A 12,762-nucleotide genomic window follows, 5' to 3' on the forward strand; every position below is an offset into this window, starting at 1 on the left:
GCAAAAAGTGGTTTCACTTTCTACCACGGAAGCAGAGTATGTAGCAATGACGGAGGCAAGCAAAGAAATTCTGTGGCTTCACAGATTCTTAGAAGAGCTTGGATTCAAACAAGATAATTGTGTCTTGTACAGTGATAGCCAAAGCACTATCCATCTTGCGAAGAACTCAGCCTTTCATTCAAGGACAAAGCACATTGAGGTGAGATATCACTTCATACGCACTCTTTTGGAAGAGGGACAACTAAAGCTAGGAAAGGTGCATACAAGTGAAAATCCTGCAGACATGTTTACAAAGGTGGTCAACAAGGAGAAGTTGAGCTTTTGCTCATCTTCAATCGGCATTCAAGGATAAGAAGCCAGAATGGAAAGCAGTCACAGGGTTGGTTTGGAGATCAGTCTCCAAGTGGGAGATTGTTAAGTATGGAGCCTGATTTACCCTTGTATTTTTCTGCGGTAAAAACACACATTTGTAAGGCCCCCATTATGAGGAGAAGCCATCGTGCGTGAAGGAAAATCACTCACCGGAAACCAAAATTTTCACGGACAAGAATCAGGGGCAACTTTAAAGGCCTCGGGGGCGGAGGCCCCCGAGACTTTTTTTTCGCCGGAATATTATGGCCGGACGGCGGTCGGAAAGTGGTCGGAAAACAACCGCTCGGTTGGCCGGTGGCCAGTAGTCAATGGCCGATGGCCGGTGGTTGGAAGTCAATGGCCAGTGGCCGGTGGTCGGAAGTCAATGGCCAGTGGCCAGTGGCCGAATTCAAAAGCGGACTTGTCTTCTCAAGGGCGGCCACACATGGGCGGATTGGAGGGTCCGATTTGGACTTATTCGCACAAGGGCGGCTACACATGGCTGTCTCTCATAAGAGAGGGCAGCCCTTTTGGCCTATAAAAGGAGGCCATTTCTACACACATTTCATAGTGTGAAGTTGATGCAACAAGGTGAGTGTGAGGTGGTGAGAGTGAAGCAAGATGGGAGCTCCATTAAGGGTATAATCCCTTTGTAAACTACTTCTTGTTTTGAAGTACTAAAGCCATTGAGTGGCTGCTTTCCAGTGGACGTAGCCCACATTGGGTGAACCACGTATATCGTGTGTACTCTCTCTCTCTCTCTCTCTCTCTCTCTCTCTACTCTATAATCTCGTGTATATAAATCTGTGTCTCTCCATTAAGTAATCTACTCAATTATCTATTTAGCTACGTCTTATTTCCTAACAGTCCCCTTCCCTTCTTTTCTTTCTCCCTCCCACTCACACACACACACACACACACACACACACACACACACATTGAGAGAGAGAGAGAGAGAGAGAGAGAGAGAGAGAGAGAGAGAGAGAGAGAGAGAGAGAAAGAGAGAGAGATAAGATAATTAGGATTAGGATTTAAGATATATATAGCTTTAGGATTAGGGTTTAAATCTGGGGATAGGATTAAGGTTTAGGTTTGGGAAATAGGTTTATGATTTAGTTTTTACATTTAATCTTGATATAAAGATAGAAGACACAGAGAGAGTAATAGTAGATAAATCTCCTATTGCTCTCTCTACCTTATCTGTCTAGTCTCTAGCCTCTCTCTCTATCATATTGCGCTTAACTTACCCCTCTCTACCTCTCTATTATCTAGAGGGATAATTAGGTGTAGGGAGAGAGAGGGATGATTAGGTATCTACCCCTCCCTCTAGAGGGGGGTAAATATAGAGAGACCTTAGCTCAGTGGTGGCTTTTTTGCATCTCGTATGCACACCTTGGGGTGGATGTGTGTGAACAAGGGATGTTTTTGGCTTTTGCTGAGGTGGACTTTGAGGTGGACTTTCGTTCAAAGGCTGAGAAATGTTTGCATGTTCAAGACACACTTTCCTACTACCATGTTGACCATTCAAGTGCATCTTCTCGTCCATGTTGATAGAAGAAAGTCGGAGCAAAATACCTTTGTAGCAATGTCTCTCTCCCAGTTTGAACTTTCAACAAAAGCAGACAAAACACTTGCAATTTGAACTCTAATGCTACCTCAAAATTGTCGACTCAAGCTCTTGGCCATGGGGGTTTACAAGCTCATGCCGATAAGGAAAAAAATCAATTGCATGGCATGAAACTAAAACACTCACCAACCATACTTAACAAAGGCTGAACCACATACATCTACATATATCATTCATAAACACCAAGCTGATGTACTCTTTTCGATCTTGATAAGAGATCATCGGCCGTCAAGTGGCTTGTATTTTTCCACAGTATGCATACATTATACTTGCCTCAGCTCTAGGCTGCATATTTCCAACCCAACCTCATCCCCCAGTTAGCAACGCTCGGCTTTTCTTTCAAGTGGAGGTCTCGACCCTCCTCACAACTGGCAGCCCTTCAAGCTCTTGTAGGGGCTGCCCTCTGTAAACCACAGCTCTGCACGAGCACCCTTTCAAGGCCTCTGTAGCACTATTCTTCCCAGCTACCCATGACATCCTGACCTAGAGCTCTTCCCCTTGTTCCTCGTAGCTCTACACACAATAGGCCTTCTACCAGCCCTGCAGTTTGTTTTCATCCCTTCAAGCTCCTGCAGATGTTGCCTTTGCACACAAACCCCCCAAGATCATGCAACACTTCCTCTGTAATGCTCTTGCAGACCTTAGCCCAGCTTTAGAAGCTCCTCCACATGGCTATAAGCTTTCCTCTAGCTTGTTCAAGGGTGGCCCCTTGGCTGCCTTCTCATGCAACACTATCTCACAACCAGCTCTCCCTCCTGTGCCCTCCCTTCTGTAGTGTTGATTTCTTGGCCATCTTCCTCTTGCAATGGGTTGTGCTGCATATATGAAACATCCTTCTCCTTCAATTGATGGAATTCAACCCCTTCTCATGCACTCATGTCATCTTGCATGCACCCTCGTGAGACCACACTCCCTTCTCCGTAGCTGGCCTCACCGTCCTGCCATCGCGATCCTAGAGTCGCCCTATGAAGCACCACATCTCCTGCTCCTGGCACCTGCCTTGCTCACAAAAATGGCCCTTCCCCCTTCTTCCTCTGCTAGCCCCTTGGTAGCGTAGCTTCCTACTGAGCCTTCAAATATCCCTGGATGACTGTCCCTTCCTTTTGACTCTACAGCTTTTCTCCCCTATGGGTCCTCCCACTCATGCAGTGCTATAAGGTCCCCCCCTTAGTAGCAGCCAGTGAGGATGAACTCTCCTTCTCTCTTTCTCTCTTTCTCCCCCATCCTGTCGGAGCCGATCCCAACTCTTGTAACACCTTGTGTGCTTCAATGCGCTCCTCTCCTTTTCTATTGCTGAGCGCTTTGCACCCCCTTTCAGCTTTGGCACTTGCTTGGCCACCAGCATGAGCAATCTCCTGTGCCTATCCTCATCCATCTTGCTTGCAGCAGCCCGAGAGTCTTTTCTCTCTCCTTGGATTCTGCAGCCCACTCCCCTTTCCAAAAACGACCCCCTCTACTCACGGCTCCCCTGTAGTTATCAAAAAAACTTTTTTTAATCCTCCACCTTTGCTTGTATATACATCAGCCCATCCAACTGCATCGAGCTCACACATCCAAAAAACTCTTCCACATAGATTTAGAGGAGAATCTCCAAATAACAATACATATGATATCTATTTTGACATAAAACATAAGCAAATAGACAAGGCAAAACCAAACCTTTGTACAATTGCCTTTACAAACCACTTCCCAAGTGCAATGGGCTATGCATGCCTATGTATAAGAGGCAATTTGACAAGAATTCTGGCTCTATTGATTAACTTATTGCCCATTCAAAAAATGCTTGACATAGCTTGCCAACCCCCCTGGTCTGCTAGAGCATTCATACTCCACAACAACAAAAGTAAATGCTTATAACTTTCCACCTGGATCCCACAAAAAACAACTTGGTCTTCCATGCATCAAATAAGTAGCCGCCACCTGGCTCCCAAGAAAAATTCAAAAATGTTAGCAGCGGTTAACACAGGCTACACCGAATATGCATCAAGCGGGAGATATGCTATGGATGTCACAATATTTCCCACTCACTTTGTATAAGTTTTGGATTCATTGGGAGTTCCAAAGTTGTATATGCTAGTTAGAGGCCTCAAGCTTAAACCCATAGTAGAAGGGATTGTGGTGAAAGCCTTTATGCAAGGAGGCTTCATTCTTGAGTATCCACTCTTGAGGATCCACTTTTGAGAGCTCCCTCTCTCTTGAGTGTTCACTCTATGGCCTAACCTTGAGCTTAATGTCCATGTTTAACAGGCTAGGACTAATCTATTGTTATTAGAGTAAGCTCTTCTTGATTAATCTAATTCCTATTTTCTCATTAGTCTATTTCTTCTCTACATTTCATTATGTCATGTAGTAGTATTACATTCTCATTATTTTAAATTTGAGAGAGATATTTACTTGCTATTAACCACTCCTATTCTTCTACAAGCATTCGATTTGTGATATTTAGCATCACTAATTAGGTTGATTAAGTTGGGTATTAATCTTGTAATTAGTGTGTGTGCCCCTATTTTTTGCTTGTGTATAGATAGGTTTTATGAAACTCTATCACCATTCACCTCGTGTGTGTAGCTATTGATGAAGTGCCGTGATTGACATGTGGTGATTGGAGAGACCAATTTCAATGTAATTAGTGCGTGCTTATCATTAGTGTGCTTGGGGTTTCGAGTCTATGGTAAGTCGGACTTCGGTGGACTTGATGTGTGTAGGAGTTGTTTGATTAGTGATTAGAGTATGTTTAGAGTTAATCTTGCCATGGCTAATCTCTACTTGCATTGGAGAGGTGATCTCTTGAATCCTCTATTTCTATTCATCCGATGCTCGTGCTTCCATGCCCTAGCTGGGTTGTCGATCCACGGATTTGATAATTTTGTGTGGGGTGCGATTAGGTCGTTGCTACAACGCCTCCCAACATTTTGTGCCGTTGCCGGGGATCGATAACCTAAGCTAGTGAGTATATGATGTTTAGAATAGAGTAATTTTCTTACTAATTTCTCGATTTTTTAGTGTGTGTAACTCAATTTTGGTGTGATTTGTTGATGTTTGTGCAAGTAATTGATGCTAAGTCTTGAGTTATGAATACCCCAAACCCCCAATTCCACACCCAATTTCACTAATTTCATACTAGCCCTTGCTAATTTCGCTTCATTTCCATGCTAATTGTATTAATTCCATGCTAATTTTTACTAATTTTTATTAACTTTGCTAACCTAACCGCTAACAATTGAAGTGCAATGTATGTTAAATCCCCTTTTTAGAGGTAGAATCATCACTCTAATCAAGTTAATTGTGCCAATTTATGCATAATTTGATGATTTGAGTGTTTGATTTTTGGCCTATAATGGTCAATTTTGGAGCCGATTTGATGGTGCACACACTTGTGTGTGCAATGATGCGTATTCGCGTGGAGCAAAGGAATAGCTTGGAGTGTAATTATGATGTAAGTGCACTCACTTGCTCATGTCGATTCTTGATTAATTAATGTGGTTCAATGTTGCTAATTATTTGCTAAAATTAAGTGTGTAACTTAATTGACCTACACTTTGCACCTAGTTTGATTCACTTGGAATGAAATTGGTGGTCAAATTTTGGCTAATGAACCTTGTGCGTATCAAAATAATGTTTAATTCTCATCAAGAATTCATGTGTGTGCATAAAAATCATCGTGTGTGTAATGCACCAAAGAGGGAGGAAAAACTGTCAAAAAATTCAAGTGTGTGTGCACTTAATCTTGAAAATGTGCATGCATATAAAGTTATGGAATTGATGGTATATGAGTATGCAATCATGTAATTGATGTGTATGCTAGGTTAATTCAATCATTGGATAAGCTTAATTGCCAAAAATTTGGGCAAAAATTGAGTGTGTGTGCCTATCCAAGACCACTTGATTTTCTATGATTGATGGTCAATTAGGGCACCTCAATGATTTTTTATTGTGAAATGTTCATAAAAAGTGTGCAATGATTAGGTGTAAGCCTAAATGCATTGCCAATTGAGCCAAATTTGATCATTTGTGCTTAGAGTGTGTGCATTGCTTGATTGGGTAAAAATAGTGCTAATTTTTTAGAAATTGAGCATGCATGCATTCAATTATGCTTTATCGAGCTTGCACTTTGAGTATTGCAATGTGGAATTAATGTAATTTTTGCATAAAATTTTGGCCTAATTTGGGTGTGTGTGCCTACTCAATGGCATGTGCAATCAGGTGCTTGAATGAATAATTGGTATTTTTTACCAATTATGATGATTAATTTGGCCAAATAATTGATGTGTGTGCCACAATTGGCTTCGAGAATTGAGATTCATCACTCAATTAATGCTCAATTGTGGATATTTTTTCACTCATGAGTAGCCATACAAGCCAAATGACAAATTCAATTGAATATGGATGGTTAAGGGCTTAGAGATATGAGCAATTAAAATTTGTGATGATTGTAAAATTGAAATCTTTTAAGCTTGCATTGGTGTAAGAGCGGTAACATGCATAAATTTTTGACTCAATTGATTGATTTGTAGATATATTGGATTGAGATTGGATTATGAATACATCATTGAGACCAATATGGAAACGCTTTTGCGTGAGGCCAAAGGAAAGTTAGCATTGTTCAACACTTCAATTTTTATTGCATGAACATCATTGATTGCTAGACAAGTATGTAGCATTGGTATCCTACCACTTTCGGCTCTTTGAAGGCACATCTCGGAAATGTACTTCATGTTCTTCTCCTGTTGACCATGGGAACAAGTCCTTCATTATTTTTTATTAAAAAAAACAATCCTGTTTGCTCTCATTGCCCCTCAAACGACTCACACACACAACAAGGCCGTTATGGCCATAATCAGGGCCTGGAACATCGCTATATCCTTTATGTCATAAATTCACACACACACACACACACACACACACACGCACGCACGCACGCGCGCGCGTGCTATGAACATGCATGACCCACCTCTTCTCTGTGCCCAACCCAAATTTAGTGTTGCAAGGTTAGCCAAGCCCTTGTCTCATACCCGCCACTTGATTAGCTCATGACACAAACACACAAAAAGCTTGGTGCATGTTAGCTGGCAAGTTGCAAACCTACAATCTCTCCCACACAATTTCCTGCATCCGGCTTACCATGACCCACTGAGATTTTTGAGCATGTGATCAACCCTTGCTAGTTTGACTTATCACACACACACACACACACACACACACACACACACACACACACACACACATGTGTGTGTGCTGCTCGGCTGCATTTCTCACCACACATCCTGTCTCTGCAGTGCTGGCTCTCAGAAGACACACGCACACGCAGTTGCCGCCTTGGCTCAGTTGGCTGAGGCTCACACTGTCCTGCATTTCCCACCAAGCCCTACGGCGTGACCTCCCAACACGTACCTGGCTACCTGTCGCATGACCTGGGACCCACCATTCTTGGCCCCACTACTCACAGTCGAATCCCGTCAAGCCCGGTTGGCCTTGTTGACCTATTCTCACACACACACCACAAGCGGCCCTCGCTCGTCCACCTCGCAGATGTCAACAGATTTTTAAAATTTTTATTTTGAAAAATACAATAAAAATAAATATGTCTCATAAGCCTTGGTTCCCACACCTGTCACCTCGGGGAAAAGAAAAATCGTCATCTTGAATGTGACCAATTGGCCAACAAAAGAGAATAATTCAGAATTAGATTTTAAAGCTGCATAGAACTTCGACATAAATGTGGTGAGTAATAGATTTCCGAAATTCGGATGTCAAAATAGATGCTTGCTTCATAAGTTGATTTCCTTATCATGTGCCTCATTCACTTGGAACTTTCTTTCATGCATTAATGATTGATTGTTGCAAAGGGAATACTGATATCAAGTTTCACCAGGCATGTGAGAGATTTTCATTGCTATGAATTGAAAAGTCTGGCTATTACGATCTACCACATCATTTAATCAAGGCATACACATGTTTGGAGTTATCCTTGATTATTGAGAGAAGAGAATTTTGTGCACTTTATGGTAAAATCTAGGTCTATCTTTCTTGACATGGATGCTTGGATTGATCAAGATCTCTTTTATACTAAAAGATAAGCTCTTCTTAACATGTGAGCTTCACGTTTAAAAATACCATTGGCATTGAATTGGCTCTTGGTCTGACTTTGTGCTTGAGCTTGATATTGCTTGTTGCATTTTAGTGCTTGATATTAATGTAAAATCATTGCATAGCAATAATTGGGCTTCTTGAATAATCATGGGAGAGCATTAAAATTTTGAGCTTGTGATTGAGGATGCTTGTAGTGCTTGTGTTGAATTTCCAAATGCCCAAAAGCACTAATGATTTGAGTTAATTTTTGAAGAGGTGTGGCAGGAGTGTACTTTCACTGATCCAAGAAGGGGTTATCATTGCAATATATTGCAAAATTTGACCAATTAGAGCCATTCCAAGCCTTTGGATTAAAAGTTGTATATATACTAGCTCATAGTTTGGTTTAAAATGCAAATGTTTTCATTTGAGCTAGTGTTTACCCAACTTTTTTGAGAGCTTTCAAGTACAAAATTTGGCTATTGAGAGCCATTCATTTTCATTTCATCAAGTTGCAGTCATCTTTAGCTTATAGTGTGCTCTAAAACTGAAAATTTCATTTGAGCTAGTTGTTAGCTAACTTTTTGGAAAGCTTTAAATTGTAAAATTTGGCTTTCAAGAGCCACTCCAGTTCATCAAACTTGCATTATTTTCAGCTCTTGGTTTGTTTTTCAATTCCATATTTAATCATGCAGGAGAAATTGTAGAAATTGCAAATGTGCTTATATAGAAGCAATTTTTTTTTTCTCATTGTTGATGTGTATGCATAAATTTGCTTCAAAGAGCATATATGTGCATAACCAAAGGCATTTTTTTCCCTTGGGTTTTTTCCCTTTGGAAAATCCGGGTATGCAAGACCTTAGCTTTAGGTTTTCATTAATGTCTTTTGCGTGGTTTTTCAATAATTGGCTTTTGTAGCTTGTGTTTACACTTAGCTTCAAAAAGCTTCTTTTGTAAATAAAAAAGATAAAAAGATTTCTCTACAAAGCGGATGCTTCTTTAAGGATGCTCAAAAGAGCATGAATAGATGTAATCCTTCCATGATTTTTCTCTCTTGTTCATCTTTCCATTCTCTATGCTTGGCTTAAGTGAAATTTTGCTTCTAAGCTACGGTTCTTTCATGTTCAAAAGCTAAGCATATTAAAGTTTCAACACTTTACTTTGTGAATATTAACTCATCAAAAAATGTGTGCTAATCATAGGTAATTGACCTCGACCTTAGGTTAATGTGTTCATTTCTCATTAGTCCTATACTCTTAGTGATAGTCTTAATAATCCATTCATTTTTAACATGACCCAGGGCTATGATTATGCTTTAGTCCAATTGGCATTAGCATCTCAAGTTGGAAGCATTAAAAAAGTGCTCAAAAATGAATCAATAAAGCAAAAAAGTCTCAAGAAAAAATAAGCAAAAATGCTACTAGACACATGAAAAGAAAATTTCTATGTTATGTTGTGTCTTTGTGAGGCCTATCGCCTTATTGGCACTTGGCGGGCGAGGGGAATCAACTTGGCTCGCTTGGTCAAGGCCCTAAATCGATGCCCTGAGCTGATAGGGGTTAGCCGTCACCTTGGTAGGCTAGTAGGCTTTTGGAACACCTTCTTGAGGGTTCAAGGAGCCGAGAGTCGTACCTAGACTTGCCTTGGGGTGGTAGCCTTGTATTGTGATTTACTTTTTTCAAGAATGACAAAAAAAAACTTCCATGAGCTTCAAAAAGCTTAAACAATGTACTAATAGATTAAGAGCTTTTTTATAGCCCATAGACATGATAGACTTGAATGATTTATTAAGATTGGTCACATAGTTTTTAGGCTAATAGGTTTATGAACTTGCATTAGCCTAAGGTCTTAATTGATTGCTTTTATTCCATGCATAAAACTGAAATTTCAAGTGGTTTAATCTTCACGATTGTCTAGGTTTCTTATTTGTTTTATGTTGTCTAGTTTTTTATTATGATTCGTCCATCTTTTAGAAGCAAAAAATTCACTTTGCATGATTGTTCATTGTACTTCATGTTTTTATCCTTGTTGGTCTTTGATGCTCATTACTTGTTCTTATGTTTGGCAACTTACAATTCTTCCATGGACTTGCTTTCTACCATGTCACCGTGTTTTGCTTCATCGACACACGAGGACGTGCGACAAAGTAAGAAGGTGGAAATGTTAGCAGCAAGTAATACATGCTACATCGAATATGCATAAAGTGGGAGATATGCTATGGATGTCACAATATTTCCCACTAACTTTGTATAAGCATTGGGCTCATTAGGAGTTCCAAAGTTGTATATGTTAGTTAGAGGACTCAAGCTTAAACCCATAGTATAAGGGATTATGGTGAAAGCCTTCAAAAGGAAGCCTTTATGCAAGGAAGCTTCATTCTTGAGAATCCACTTTTGAGAGCTCCCTCTCTCTTGAGTGTTCACTCTATGGCTTAGTCTTGAGCTTAATGTCCATTCTTAAGAGGTTAAGACTAATCCATTGTAATTAGAATAAGCTCTTCTTGATTAATCTAATTCCTATTTTCTCATTAGTTTACTTCTTCTCTACATTTCATTATATCATGAAGTAGTATTACACTCTCATTATTCTAGATTTGAGAGAGATATGTACTTCTTGCTATTAACTACTCCTATTTTTCGACAAGCATTTAATTTGTGATATTTGATATCATTAATTAAGTTGATTAAGTTTAACTTTAATCATGTAATTAGTGTGTTCTTATTGTTTACTTGTGTATAGATAAGTTTTATGAAACTCTAGCATCATTCACCTCGTGTGTGTAGCTATTGATGAAATGCTTTGATTGACATGTGGTGATTGGAGAGACGAACACCAATGTAATTAGTGCGTGCTTATCATTAGTGTGCTTTTGGTTTCTAGTTTATGGTAAGTCGAACTTCGATGGACTTAATGTGTGTAGGAGTTGTTTGATTAGTGATTAGAGTATGTTTAGAGTTAGTCTTGCCATGGCTAATCTCTACTTGCATTGGAGAAGTGATCTCTTGAATCCTCTATTTCTATTCATCCGATGCTCGTGTTTTCATGCCCTAGCCGGGTTGCTAATCCATAGATTTGATAATTTTGTGTGGGTTGCGATTAGGTCGTTGCTACAACGTCCCAAAAAAAAAACTTGCCATGCATTAACTTCATCAAAAAATGCATCATAGACCCTGGCACCCTCATGCATATGAATCATAAGACTTCCCTCGTAATCTCTTGCATAAAAACCTGTAGTTGGGCTAACATAAGCCACACCGCATTCCAAGGCCTGGAAAACACCTGTAACAATATCATGAAAAGAAGATGTGACCTTCAAGAGGCATTGAAAAGCATACATGCCTGCAAAGAGACATACAAATCCCTTAAACACATTCATAGCATCTGCACAAGTATCACCATTCTTTGGAGCATCTACAACCGTCTCAAGAGGCATTTCGGCATCCATCCAATGATCAAAAACCACACAAAAAAACCAATATCATCACTTACACCATCACACAAACTCTCCACCTGCACCATTTCTTCACATATACTCTCATCATCACAAAAACTCATAACCTTTTTAACCGAAGCATCCTCACTCTTCTCTACTACTGGTTGCACACACTCCTCACAAGAGACAAGTCCTTGTTCTCCCTCTCCTATGCTTACAGCTTCACTCCCCCTAGGAGATTCCAAAGTTTTCTTTTCTCTATCGGCATTTTCAAATCCCACCGAGCCATCTTTCTTTCGGTGATCTGATGTCCCTCATGAATGGAGACAAGTCAAACACCATCAAGTCATTGCAGAAAGACTCTTCATCAATAGATGCATCATCGAGTGAGGCACTATCATATAAATCATCTTTACACAAAAAGCTAGATGTATCAGACTCAAAAACGCTACAATATCCATCTTCAAAAAACCTCATCGTCGTAATGCATAGGCTCTATGATAAAATAATCTTCCACCATGTCAACCATTGACCTCTCCATAAGGGGCAAGCCATACAGATCCTCGACTCCCAAGCGTCCCCCTCAAACAAACTCCACAACATATGCCAAAACTCACCTTGTAGTGATTCAAAATTAGTGACAAGGGAGTCCTCTATTGAATCTTGAGGCTTTGGCAATCTCCAATAGCGCATCAGCAATGAGACCTTCAAGGCTAACCAACTGTAACGCCACTCGTTCAGAAGCATATGAAAAAACATAAAAGCATAATGAGACAAGCCTTGTGAAGCATATGTAGCTTTTGCTACATCACTATCAATTGAAAATCCATCATCTCATGCTCAACTCATGTTATCCAAGACTGTATGCATTCACTTGCAGTGCCACAAACATATGCATGACCTCTTGCTGGTAGCTTTGAACATGCATAATATTTCAATAAAGCATACTTCATGATTCTCCAACTGTATTTCACATGCTCATGAAGGCATTCATAAAAATGCAAAGCATCCTCGTACAACCTCTTATACATGAAATCAGACTACATATCATCATCAAAGATATCAAGCTCTAAAAGTAACATATCTGCTTCAACAACCCATGCTTGTACATCCTCATCCCTCCTTCCACAAAAACATACATCCATTGCTTCCATGTTTACAAAAGTTTGTGATGCCTGTGTTGGATGCTCAAGACCAAAACATCTGCTCTTGTTACTGAAGATACCCAATGACATACTCCTCGGTGGCGGGCACCAGAACCATGATAGAAGAAAGTAGGAAC

General features: G+C 40.1%; 2 pseudogenes; both read right to left on the reverse strand.

Annotated features, from left to right (window-relative positions):
• Positions 1-2,709: 2,709 nt before the first annotated feature.
• Positions 2,710-11,798, reverse strand: LOC147449177 (uncharacterized; annotated as a pseudogene).
• A 101-nt stretch (positions 11,799-11,899) lies between these two features.
• LOC147449178 (uncharacterized) lies at positions 11,900-12,762 on the reverse strand (annotated as a pseudogene).

Source organism: Adiantum capillus-veneris, chromosome 10 (assembly GCF_014529385.1).
Source record: "Adiantum capillus-veneris isolate H3 chromosome 10, ASM1452938v2, whole genome shotgun sequence".
NCBI classification, from domain to species: domain Eukaryota; kingdom Viridiplantae; phylum Streptophyta; class Polypodiopsida; order Polypodiales; family Pteridaceae; genus Adiantum; species Adiantum capillus-veneris.